The sequence below is a fragment of the Zootoca vivipara genome, chromosome Z1 (genome assembly GCF_965207765.1).
Source record: "Zootoca vivipara chromosome Z1, rZooViv2.hap1.1, whole genome shotgun sequence".
In the NCBI taxonomy this organism is placed as follows: domain Eukaryota; kingdom Metazoa; phylum Chordata; class Lepidosauria; order Squamata; family Lacertidae; genus Zootoca; species Zootoca vivipara.
In genome coordinates, this window is record NC_142583.1 from 67976506 (window position 1) to 67990405 (window position 13900).

Here is a 13900-nt window from a genome sequence, read left to right on the forward strand (position 1 = left end):
TTCCTCACAAAATTACCCATTTCTATGTGTGTTTTGATTCAGTATACAGTCATACCTCAGGTTGCGATCACTGCGGGTTATGCTTTTTCAGGTTATGGACGTGCTGAACCCGGAAGTACCGGAACGGATTATGGCGCTCACGCATGCGCAGAAGCACTAAATTGCACTTTGTGCATGCTCAGAAACGCCGAATCGCGTCACGCGCATGCACAGGCACGGCGCTGCAGGTTGCGAATGTGCCTCCTGCACGGATCACGTTCGCAACCCGAGGTCCTACTGTACTCAAGCACCCCTAAAAGAACAACCCCAAAAATTGCTCGGACAATTTTGCTCCCTGCCTCTGAAGATTGGGGGAGGAGGGACTTCTCAACCAATTTCAAGACTGAAAAGGTCATCTCAGTGCAGCAATGATGTAGAAAGCAAATTTCATAATAGGGATTGCTAGGAAATAGATTGAAAATAAAACAGGCAGTATCATCATCATTGGGTAAAGGGCTGTAGCTCAGTAGTAGAGCTTCTACTTCACATGCAGAAGGCAGCAGGTGTCTGCCTGGTGTCTACATGTAGGGTTGGGAATGACTCTGTCTAAAATCCTGGAAAGCCACTGCCAGCCTCATATTTCCCTACTGAAATTCATTTTAATCGTTTTATTAGTTTGGGCCCAGTTCTCCAATCTGTTATGGTCACTTTGAATCCTAATTCCCGGCAGAATTATACTTTCTGTGCCCTCCTCCACTTCCTTTACTCAGGTAGGAAGTTTCCTTTTACTGAGTCACACCTTCGACTGTGAACACCAGCATTTCCCCAACCTAGAGCCCTCCAGATATTTTGGACTATAACTCCCATCATCCCTCACCATTGGCCATGCCTGGCTAGGGCTGGTCAGAGTTGTAGTCAAGTGATGTCAAGAGGTCACCAGGTTGAGGAAGGCTAGTCTACACTGTTTGACAATGCCTCTCCAGGTTTTTTGGTGGGAGTCTTTCCCAGCCTTACCTGGAAACGCCCATGATTGAAACTGGGATCTTCTGCTTGCAAAGCATTTGCTCTATCAATGAGTCATGACCCTTTGCCTGATATTATCTTAATGGACAGTCCTTGATTCTTTTTGTCGGTTGATCCCTTGGCTTGTCTCGACATCCTCTGTGGTCAGTGCCACTTCTCAGTGTCACACCTCAGAAAGTTGACTAATAGATTAACCATTACAGGCAGGGCTCCTCCTCTGTCTCTTCTTCTCGGGGCACCTTTAACAGATGAGCAGTGATTTTAATCACTGTCAGGCAAAGGCGGCCATAAACAATCCAAGAGATACATCTTCCCTGACATGACCCTTATTCGCTTCAAATAAAAAGTCACTGCCCTTGATTAACATTGTGCTGCTGAATTTGATGTCCCCGTAGCGACATTGATCAAGGTTTAGAACAAGATGGAAAGTTCAGCCCCATGAATATTTTTTCTCCTTCCACACCATTTACTTGGCTTCTGAAAAACAGGCCTAAAGTGGAGTTAAGAGGACCCATTCCTTTCAAGTACAGCAGTCTGGTTAGGGAGACAGATTAATGGTGGAGTCAGGAGAAAGAGCAGAAGATCTGTCTTTCCTTTTTGGGTGATATGAGCTGCTTTGGGAAAGGCAATGATTGTCTGCAAAACAGAACAAAACATAAACTGCCCACAGTTTCCAAATATCCAACCCCACTTACCGTATACCACAATGGGGGGGGGGGGTTGTGGCCAGAGATCTATGTCAGCCCAACTCTGCTTCAGAAACTGGACTACACTGCAAAGCTTCCCCTTCTACCTGCTGAACAGGCAGGTGGGAAGAGCCACAGGTGGGACCCACTGGCAGAGGAAGAGGGCTGCGGGGGGAGCGCACCACCCCCGGCAGCACGATCCTGGTGGGGTGCCATTGCGGCTGTCCCGCACCCGCGCTGGGCGCCCTGCCCCCAGGATGTACATTATGCCCTTTCAGGTGGCGCGCCCCACCCCAGGATGTGCCCCCAGCCCCTGCAGGCGATGCACCATGCCCCTGGGAATCGTGCCAGCCCCGCCCCACCTGCTCTCCACCCCCCCCTGGTGCCAGAGCATGAAGCTCCACCACTGGTGGGATCCCTGCTGGCAGCAGCCCATAGAAGGCCCCCAAACTGTGTGTTCCAGAGGTTAGGGAGAAAGGCTGTATCATACCACACAGCTGTCCCATTTTAAGTGGGACATCCTGGATGTTACAGAAGCCACTGTGGTTCTGATCCCATCCCAGTTGTCCCTTTTTGGTTGTGTTTTTTGATTCTGTGCTGTGGTGCAAATCTGTTGGCTCACACCAGACTATGGGACCAAAAGACAGAATCACTATTCTTCCACTGTGGGTTCCAGCTGGAGGAGGCAGCGGTAGCAGCAGAGATGACTGAATGGCTCATCAGTGGGTTTGCGGGGAGGGGGGGGAGTGATGACTTCCAAGGGAGGGAATTGAGAGCTGAAAGCCAAGGGTGTGTGGCCTCAGTGAGAGGGGTGGGGTCTGAGTGAGAGAGGGCACGGCTTCTGTCAAGGTCATGTCCCAATTTGCCTAACTGGGATGTTGGAGGGTATACTGTATTGACCCAGTATCCATTGGATTCTGAGCCAGTCCCATTACCATCAGGCCTCATCTGGGCCCAATTATCACACCAGCTGCAGGCTGGTACAGCAATTGTCTTGTTAAACCACTCTGAGAACTATAACTCTGTGTAGGGAAACAGGGTCTCTTAAAAGCTCTCAGTACCCTTAAACTACAGACCCCATGAATCTTTGGGGGAAGCCATGGCTGTTTAAAATGGTATGGCAATGCTTTATATGTGTGGTGCAGATGGGCCCTGATTAGGTCTGCAGGCTGGAGATACCCCTAGGTATTGGAATTTCCACAGAAATTCAAACTAGCAGAGGCCAACTACCATCTGCATGGTTAGAAAGTGTCTGAACAGAGCTTGCATCAAACCTGACACCAACGTCTCTGTATTTAGCGACCTTGCACCATACAAAATCCCAAATGGAAGATGTCCCAGCTAGGGATGAACAATTCTGACAATTATTATGTCTCTTGCCATCTTGTCCCCCCACCAGATTCGGTTCTCTACATTTCCACTCCTGTTTGCACTTTGGATAAGTCCTTGTGAAAACTCATCAACATTTTTGTGTGAATTTCTCCCAATATTCATATTTTTGCATGCAATTTTCACTAATCTTTGCCAAGTGATTTCCCCTAATATAATGCAAATCTAAGCACTTTAGTGTATGCATTTCATTACATATCACTAGGCTGGGGGACTGCATTGCAAAACTCAGGGAAATGTGATTTAGATATTGCTTCAGAAAGTGCAAATTACATAGGTGGGCCTATAAATGCAAACTAAATCTAAATTCTCTCCCCATCTCTAGTTCAAACTTTAATACATGCTGGAAGAAGGAAGAAGGTTGCCAATCAATTACACCGTTATCTGATCCACAGACGACAAACTGACCTTGAAGCTTCCTTTGAGATTTGTGGCCCAGGAGATAATGACCAAGGGTGGCTGATAGAGTATGCAGCAACACAGTATATGAATCTCTGCTGAGTTTACTCCCAGTAGCAGTATATCACTCTAGTGCCTGAAGTACTACTTATTCTAGCACCTTTACCTCCGATGGCATTATAAGCACTTTATCTTTTTCCGTATCATTAAGGGAGAGAGCTCTCGCAGAGTGGCAGGAAACAATTTACACTTTCTGACAGAAATATATATATATATATACGATGGGAAACAAATAGAAGGCCAGCCACCAAGACTTCAAGAAGCCTTGCAAAATGACTGAGAGCAGAGAGCTTTTTAGGCTGGTACCATATTTGGGTTGAGCTGAATGCACTATTCTAATCTGTTCTATTCCCAGAGGATTATTATATTTTGTATTTTGCTCCACCTGTCTTCTGCTTTAACCTGCAGAGTTTCTAAAACTGATTTCAGAATTGCTTCATTTATAGTTTGCAGCAGTTTTCGAGTCTGCCTCTTCTTCTTTTTTGCATTAACATTTCTGATGTGCACCAGGACCGATGTGCACTGCTTAAACAAACAGGCCAAGAGGAATCTCTTTTTTTTTAAAAAAAATATTTTTATTAATTTTCCAATTAAAACCAATTATATCACATTCAATATTTCAAATTATACATATATATATATCAATCAGACCGAATGTTATGCCAAATCATCTAAAGAATTTTTTATTTGGGTTCCCATGCTTCAAGAAATTGGGAATTCCTCGCAACTGTCCACTGCCGTCTTTTTTCTAAAGTTCAAATCGTCCTTCAAGTTCATAATAATCCAGATCTTCCCCTTACAGTCACATAGATGTCTTCCACTTTCACGATTGTTTCCCAGCTGCTGATATAAATATCAAACAAAGTCTCACAGATGTTCTTTCTCCTGTGTGAGTTAATCAGTCCAGCCTCCCCATAAATCTTCTTAATGGAGCTCCTATTGCGTTGAAGCAATTCGAAGTAGCGCCATCTTAAAAAGCTCAAATCACTTTCGCTTTCCTCTCATGGCCATGAAAATTTACGATCATTATAGAATTTACAGCTTTTCCAGGCAGGAGACCCAAACATCAAACCATAGACTCTTGGTAAATTAATGGATCTCCTTGCCCTATAGCTGAACTTAGCTTCAGGTCGCTGCTCCAATTTAAAGTGCGTCACAGCTCATAAATCCTCCGAACGCATTCAGAACTCCTTCCGTCCGACTAGGGGGGGGCTTTTCTCATCGGCAACTCCACATCTTTAAAAAATATGCTCAGTAACAACAGTTATAAGGTTCAACTCACACAGTCTTTTGCTTCTCTTTCACTCCAAACAAGCCAGGACATCGCGTCCGGGAAGGTACGAGGCAACAATATGAAGAAAAAAAATAAAATAAAAACTCACTCCCCTTATCGCTCCGTCCCCATCAATCCTTCTTCCAGATGCAGTACAATCTTTGACTCCTCTCACTCGGCAGCATAAATTTCTCAGCAGTAAACAGCGCTTCTTTCCCTCCTTCTGAAGTATGTCCATAGATTTAAGCCTAATTATCTTCTTTAACCATGGAAATCCCCGCCATGCAGATTAGCGTCCGGGAGTCCTGGCCCTTGTAAGTGCTCAGCCCAAGCTCCCCCCACTCCAAAAACAGTCGGAGTGGGTCTGGGGGCATCGCGGGCCAGCGGCCCCTCTCCGTAACCCCCGGAGAGGGTAGGGGGTTGCCATTTACTCCCCTAGCAACCGCCAAATTCCTTACAAAGGTCAGAGAGATGGAAAACAGGTCCGCCATTCCTGCAGGCGGAAACCGGGCCGGTAGTATCAGGCCAAGAGGAATCTCGATGTGATTGCATCAAGATTCCAATGTGCATGTTGATTTGATTAGCGCCGAGTCCAAAAGGAGTCTGCTCCCTGCTACAGATTTGACATATTGATGACGTCAGGGCCCGGAGCGCAAACAGTACAAGGTTTTAGGGTAAATTTCATGTTGGGTTGGCCTGTTTACTAACTAGGAGCCACAAAAAAGGCAGCCAACATGCCTTCAGTCTGATTAGGCTTCGTGACAATGCTATAGCATGAAGCCTAATCAGAGTGAAGGTAGAGCTTTCTGCCCTCACTCTGGAGCCTAGTGAATAAGCAAAATCCATATCAGCCAACAGCTGGAGTTCTCCAGGACTGCCATTGCCCCCTGCCCTTATAACAATGGAAGAGGCAGTAGCAGGAAAAGAAGTGGGGGAAAGGAGCTATGGGGGCTATTTCATGATTTTTTTTACCCCATCCCTGAAGCCTTAACTTAGAGCCCCTGCTTCAGAGGTTCAACCTTCATGTTTGGCAGTATTTGATCTTGGGAAAGTATTCCATTAAACCAAGTATATAAATAATGCCTTGTATCAGCCCTGAGTGCTCACTGGAAGGACAGGTCGTGAAGCTGAGGCTCCAATACTTTGGCCACCTCACGAGAAGAGAAGACTCCCTGGAAAAGACCCTGATGCTGGGAAAGATTGAGGCTCACTAGGAGAAGGGGACGACAGAGGACGAGATGGTTGGACAGTGTTCTCAAAGCCACAAACGTTTGACCAAACTGGCTAGTGGGAACACTTGGAATTTTAAGAAATTGCCATGGGCACCAATCACAAAATGGCTATTATGGGAGCAAGGCACAACACAAAATAGCTGCTGTAGGGGTATGGCATCATGGCTTCAGTGTAGAAGAGTCTGAGCAAGTGTAAACTAGAATTGAGCAGGAAGAGCAAACAGTTTCTTACTGTCATGGACTGGCTGGATACAGAGAAACGGTGGGAGGAACCAGCTGGGGAACCACCAAGGGAAGAAGGCTCAGAACCCAGGGAGTGGTGGTGGGACAATGAAGAGTGGTCAGAGGGAGAAGACTGGGAAGAGGAGGTGGAAGGGGTAACAGGGCTTAGTAAGCTGGGAGAGTCAATGGCAGAGAGAAGTCAAGAATCAAAAGCTGAAGCTGGCTAGTGGGAGGTCAAGAGGCAGAGATGAGTCAGTCTGGTGAAGAGTCATGGCTGTCTTCCCCTCCTGCTGTGACGCGCTTCCCTCCCCACTGTCTCCCAGAACCAGAAGAGGCATGAAAAGGATGGAAGAGAGATCGGCTGCACACAGGCATAGTCTCCAATTGCTTGGGGGGGGAACCCTGGAGAGGAGGAGACGTGGACAACTGTGGGGAGGCAGGGACCTTCAGTCTTGGCAACTGATTTCATGGAGTAAGACCTGATGTGCTCATTAGGCCTGACACTCAGCCAAGTCTGTGGAGATCATGCTTTGTGCTAATAAAAAATTAATTCCAACTTTGAACTGTGTAATCTACTGACCAGCACACTGTGTGACACTCATGCCCACCCTGCAGAGCGGGGTCAACTGGGTACATTTGTCTTGGCCCCTGTCAGAGGCCTGCTGGACTTACACTGTCATCCCAAGAACAAGATTCCTACCTCAAGCCTCAGACAAGCCCTGCGTAGGCCTGGTCTTACGTACTGCATATTTTCCAGAGGATGTTTATTGAGACCTTTTGCTGGCACCCCAGGAGGTACTGGTGAGTGCAATGGTGCTTGCATGCTGTTCCCTGCTATATCCTAACATCTTCAGCAAAAGAACTTCTCCAAGGTGTCCTCACACCATCCGAAGAGCAGCAGGTGGCTACTGAGGGATGGACCTCCCCAGTGGCAGCACCAGATGATGAAATATTCTCACCAGGGAGTCTTGCAGGTGTCTACTCTGATGTCATAGTGGTGGAGGACAAATGCCTTTAATCAGGAGATCCTGGGGGATCAGGCTAGTGATACATCTACTCCAGTCTCCTGCCTCTCATAACAGCCAACCAGATGCCTGTGAGAAACCCACAAGCAGAATCCGAGCACAAGAGCACTCACCCCTTTTGTAGTTTCCAGCAACTGGAAGCATTCATAAACCTTACTGCCCCCAACCATGGAGGCAGGATGCAGCCATCATTTCCCCCCAGGTTTTTTTATTGTTTCATTAAATTACTTTTGCCATCCATGGGTTTATGATACTGTTTTAGAATTCCTGTGCTTTAATAGATATCATTTCTACATCTTAACTTCTTGTATTCAGTTTCCGTACGTGTGCCTGTGTGTGTTTGGCAAGAAGATGCCTCTGGGGAGTTGCTGAAAGGGCATGGTAGGAATCTCTCAAACAAGCCCAACTGGTTTTGTTCTCTGTGCGTTTTACATTTTTAATGTCATTTTAAAGAAAACTCATTACCGTGTAGGGTATTCCTCCAGGTACCAAACAGAAGCTAAGAACTTTGCCCCATCACTACTGAGGGCTTTCAGTGGAAAATATCACCAGCTGAACCTGAGACCTCATACATCCTCTCTCCCCAGGGGAAGCTTATCACACCACAGTTCTCTTTACCCATTGCCACTGGGCATAAAGATTGTTTTATTCTCAAAGGCCTTTTAGGTTGAGATCTCCTGTGGTCTAGGATGGTTTTACAGCTGCTCTGTCTTTTTACTATGCTTATTGTCTCATGGGGTTTGTATCCTTTTTGGGGGGGGGATTGTGTGTTACCTTGGATTATTTTATAGAACAGATAAATCTTTTAAAATAAATACAATGATGGATGCTGCCTTAAATGGGTTTTAAAGGGATTAGATTAATACAGGGAGCCATACCAAGCAAGAAGCCCCATTGAATTCCAGGGGGCTTATTTCCCAGTACACATGTATAAATTTGCACTGTCTGCATATCAATGGCCCAGTTGTGGTGCTCAGTCTTTTTGAGCCTGGGGGCATGTTTGGGGCTCCAGGAAACTGTTGTGGCCACCATACCATCTCTGTTCCACAGAAGGAAAACTAGCAATACTCAGGACACACATGCCTTCCAGAACATACAAAACCTCTACCCACACATGTTAAAAAACAGAAAAATCAGGGGTTCCCACCAAAAAACAAGCATACATGCACCCCAACCAAACAATGAGAAAAACGTCCCCAAAATAAGTTCTCTAAAATTAAAAAATTGGGAGGGGTTGGAGGTCTTGGTGGACACCAAAGAGGACACCTGGGGGCACCGTAATGCCCATGTCAACCACATTGGGGGTCCTAGGATAAATAGAACATCTAATTACTAAACAATATGATCAAGTCAAGGGGGAGGGCAGTTACCTTCCTGCCCTGTTTCTGAGCTTCCTAGAGGCATCTGGGATCTCTACCTGTCAGGGACTGGGCAGAGGAGGAATGGTGGAGACCACCTCCACAGCCTGACCCTTCCAGAGAAAAGGGAGACAGTTCAGAATTACAACAGGGGTTTGAGGGAGGTCACGGCTCAGAGGCAGTTGAGGGGAAAAGTTGGGAAATAATGAGGGATGAGGAGGAAGAAGCAACAGGGGGGGGGGTGACAGCTTACAGACACAGTGTCTTTAGAAAGCATTCCAGACCCCAGCTCTCCCAGAACTCAGTGAGCCTTGAAAGTAGGAGAGCAAAGAGCTCAAAGGCGAGGGCACTTGTCAGCACCCATAGGGATGATGCATGAGGAAGTGGGAGAGGCGGAGAGGGTGGAGATTCATTTGGGACAATGCCATTATCCAAGCGGCTGGGTTCCAGAACCTCTCTCTGTAAATACAGAATAAAAAGTGGATGGTAAGAAACATTCCTTGTCTTTATACTTTCCTGGGACCGGCTGTGGTGCCAGTGTGATGTAGCCAGTGTGGTGTAGTGGTTAAGAGCGGTAGACTTGTAATCTGGGGAACCGGGTTCGCATCTCCGCTCCTCCACATGCAGCTGCTGGGTGACCTTGGGCTAGTAACACTTCTCTGAAGTCTCTTAGCCCCACCCACCTCACAGGGTGTCTGTTGTGGGGGAGGAGGGGAAAGGAGAATGTTAGCCTCTTTGAGACTCCTTCGGGTAGTGATAAAGCGGGATATCAAATCCAAACTCTTCTTCTTCTTCTGTGGGGGTTGCTGGCACTCGCCTGACGCTACCAAATGAGCCATTTCCTTTTGGGAATGCTGCTTATCCTGGCTTTTGATACTTGAGGTGTCTGTTTTTAGGATCCAGCTTATTTCTGTGATTGCTAGTTTATTTATATATATATGTACACACACACACACACAGTTTTTCATATAGGATTTCGATTTGGATCATAGAATCAAAGAACTGTAGAGTTGGAAGCTCCCCAAGGGCTTATCTAGTCCAACCCCTTACAATGTAGGACTCTCTACATGGAGCATCCATGACAGATTCGCTACTGCAGATAACAGGTAGCTGAATTACAAGGGCCATTGATCCTATCCAGCAGCGAACTCATTTGCTGCACACCAATTCAGTGTCCAACACGCATTTCCACTCTGACTGGCATTGCATTGCAAACTGCTTCCAGAACTCTTGAATCTCAGAAACATTTTGTGAGCATGAAGGCGGAGGGCTGTAGTTTTGGAAACAAATTTCCAATGCCCCACTGGCTTCATGGGGACAGTGCCATTGACCTCATTTCCCAAATTCCTCCCTGTGCTATTGTTGCCTTCTCTTGCAGTCTACAGGGATATCTGATTATTCCTCTGCCACACTGCTGGCTTCATGAACAGCTTTCAGCCTCTCCATTCTCAAGAGGCAATGGAGTTAGTTTCAGATCTTTGCTTTCTGCAAGGTCGCCATCTCCTGCGGTTCCATAGGCTGAATTTATCTTCCTTTGTGCATGCTGAAAAGCAAAAAATAAAACAAAACTAAATTATAAAAAATGAAGAGAGGTGACTTCCAACTGCACATTAGAAAGAAAATTACAATAATCACCTGGACAATTGAAGTGGAATGCTAGCAGCCACAAATTATTCCAGCACAATGAGCTACCTTGGGGCTAGCTGCTCTGCATTCTGGTAATCGTGTAATAAAATTAGCCCACAACAAAGAATTGGCTGATTGAATTATTACCTGTCACCCCAACCTCCAAGCGGTGAGGGACTTCAGGGGTTCCAGGTGGCTCCCACGGGTTTGGTTTCCTTGGAAAGAAGGTCAGCAGAGACTGTGGTGGCTTTAAGATATGTGGTTTTCTTTACATATGCCGTATTTCCCTATGTATAAGACAATGTTTTTTGCTTTTAAAAATAGTCAAAAATTTGGGGTCATCTTATACATAGATGGTGAATGCATAGGGGTTGGGTTTGAGCTTTGGTGCAGGCAGCTCAAACCCGGGCTCAGGCTTTGATGTGGGTGGCCTGGGCTTGGGTTTGGGTTTGGGTTTGCGCATGGGCGGCGCAGGCTTGGGTTTGGGCTCTGGCCCAATTTATTTTGTGTTCAAAAAAGTAGGGGTCTATACAACCTGTGCATAAGATTGGGGAGGGGGCTTGTGCCATTAGCACCCCAACAGATCTTGCTTCTCTCTTAGTCACAGCTTTGAATCTATGTAGTACAGAGAAAACACTTCACTGTGTCTCCAGCTTCCAGCCTGCTTCCAGCTCAGCTCACTCTGTCTAGCTCTTGTTCTCCTGCCTAGCAGGCTGAACATTCCTTAGTTGTAACTATTGTAACTAGTTGTAACTATTCCTTAGTTGTAACTATTGTAACCTTTGACTGTGTCGACCACAGCAAACTATGGCAAGTTCTTAAAGAAATGGGAGTGCCTGATCACCTCATCTGTCTCCTGAGAAATCTCTATGTGGGACAAGAAGCTACAGTTAGAACTGGATATGGAACAACGGATTGGTTCAAAATTGGGAAAGGAGTACGACAAGGTTGTATATTGTCTCCCTGCTTATTTAACTTATATGCAGAATTCATCATGCGAAAGGCTGGACTAGATGAATCCCAAGCAGGAATTAAGATTGCCGGAAGAAATATCAACAACCTCAGATATGCAGATGACACAACCTTGATGGCAGAAAGTGAGGAGGAATTAAAGAACCTTTTAATGAGGGTGAAAGAGGAGAGCGCAAAATATGGTCTGAAGCTCAACATCAAAAAAACCAAGATCATGGCCACTGGTCCCATCACCTCCTGGCAAATAGAAGGGGAAGAAATGGAGGCAGTGAGAGATTTTACTTTCTTGGGCTCCTTGATCACTGCAGATGGTGACAGCAGTCACGAAATTAAAAGACGCCTGCTTCTTGGGAGAAAAGCAATGACAAACCTAGACAGCATCTTAAAAAGCAGAGACATCACCTTGCCGACAAAGGTCCGTATAGTTAAAGCTATGGTTTTCCCAGTAGTGATGTATGGAAGTGAGAGCTGGACCATAAAGAAGGCTGATCGCCGAAGAATTGATGCTTTTGAATTATGGTGCTGGAGGAGACTCTTGAGAGTCCCATGGACTGCAAGAAGATCAAACCTATCCATTCTTAAGGAAATCAGCCCTGAGTGCTCCCTGGAAGGACAGATCCTGAAGCTGAGGCTCCAATACTTTGGCCACCTCATGAGAAGAGAAGACTCCCTGGACAAGACCCTGATGTTGGGAAAGATTGAGGGCACTAGGAGAAGGGGACGACAGAGGACAAGATGGTTGGACAGTGTTCTCGAAGCTACGAACATGAGTTTGACCAAACTACGGGAGGCAGTGCAAGACAGGAGTGCCTGGCGTGCTATGGTCCATGGGGTCACGAAGAGTCGGACACGACTAAACGACTAAACAACAACAACAACTATTGCAACCTAGTTCATTCTTTTGAGATGCTGATCAGAACATCTAAGTGGCTAGCTAAGGTCAACTTGTTTGACGTAGCCTCCCACATGGGCTGTGCTCCTACCCTAGCCAAAACAGGGCATGCTGGGATCTAATCAGAAGCCAGGGTGGCTTCTGTAATTCTGGGATGTCCTGCTCAAAGTGGGACAGTTTAGGGCAGGGGTGTCAAACTCAAATTCATCGGGGGCCGCATCAGCAGTTTGGTCACCCTCAAAGGGCCGGTAGTATCTGTAGGACTATGTGTCCACTCTTTATTATCATAAATTATTGTCACTGCATTCAATTATTACTGTTTTTTGTAATAATGTAAGTAATAACTAACATAGTCAGAATAATGGCAAGTAGATATTCAAATGTACAATTATTGTACAATTTATTGAAAAATGATTTTTGGTAACTGCACTGGGTGGTGGAGGCTCGCTAGGGTTTCATGCAGGAGCTTTGCAGAGCTACTGGTACCTGGAGATGCTGGGGTCCTTCTGCATGCAGGACAGATGTTCTGCCAGTGAGCCACCACCCTTCACCAAAGGGACTGGCTGAGGTTGACTCACTGGAGCTGTTCTCCTGGTTCCAGGGTTTAAGGGTCAGAAGTATAAAGCAGCATCGTACCGTGTTTTCCCTTTTTTACTTTTTTAAGACACCGTCTTATAACTGTTTTTCCTCAAAAAAACACAGGGTGGCTTATTTTCGGTGGGTGTCTTTTTATTATTATTACTGCAAGTGGTTCCAGCAGCACGCGCAGAGGTTCATCTGGACCTGAGTCGTTTTTTCTTCTTTTTGGTACCAGGTGAAAACGTTGTATTACCCCAGACTTTTTAGATGTGGTTTTATGACCATGTTACTGCTGATATTTTTTTAAAAAAAATGTGTTCTCCTTTAAAGTTGGTTTGAATGAGGCTCGGGGTGATCTGTGTGCGCTGCTGGGTGTCGACCCAAGCCCCTGGGAGCCGGCAGGAGGAGGAGGAGGCTTGCTGGGTCGTCACCCAGCAGTGCGCGCAGAGCGCCCCTAGCCTCCGGCAGCCAGCAGCAGCAATGCTCCCAGAGACTCGGGGCGCTCTGTGTGCGCTGCTGGGTGACGACCCGGCAAGCCTCCTCCTCCTCCTGCCAGCTCCCAGAGGCTTGGGACGGCACCCAGCAGCACGCACAGAGCGCCCCGAAGCCTCTGGAAGCCAGCAGGAGGAGGAGGAGGCTTGCCGGGTCGTCACCCAGCAGCGCACACAGAGCACCCCGAAGCCTCTGGAAGCCGGCAGGAGGAGGAGGAGGCTTGCTGGGTCGTCACCCAGCAGCGCGCGCAGAGCACCCCTAGCCTCCGGCAGCCAGCAGCAGCAACGCTCCCAGAGACTTGGGGCGCTCCGCGCGCGCTGCTGGATGACGACCCGGCAAGCCTCCTCCTCCTCCTGCTGGCTCCCAGAGGCTTGGGTCGGCACCCAGCAGCGTGCGCAGAGCGCCCCGATTCTCTGGGAGCGTTGCTGCTGCTGGCTGCACTTTGAATCCTCCTGCTTCTCCAAGCGGCGCTGCTGGGTGCTTTGTCTGTGCTTCAGCAGCAGTAGCAGCCGTTTCCAGGCGCCGAGCCGTGGCAGGAGGAGGAGGATTCAAAGTGCTACAGAGCACTTCTGCGTCGCTGAGGCTCGGGACTCTCCATGTGGCGCTGCTGGGCACTGACCTGGCAAGCTGCGTCCTCCTTCTCCTGCTGTGGCTCGGGGTGCTCCACGCAGCACTGCTCCAGCCGCCTTTCTA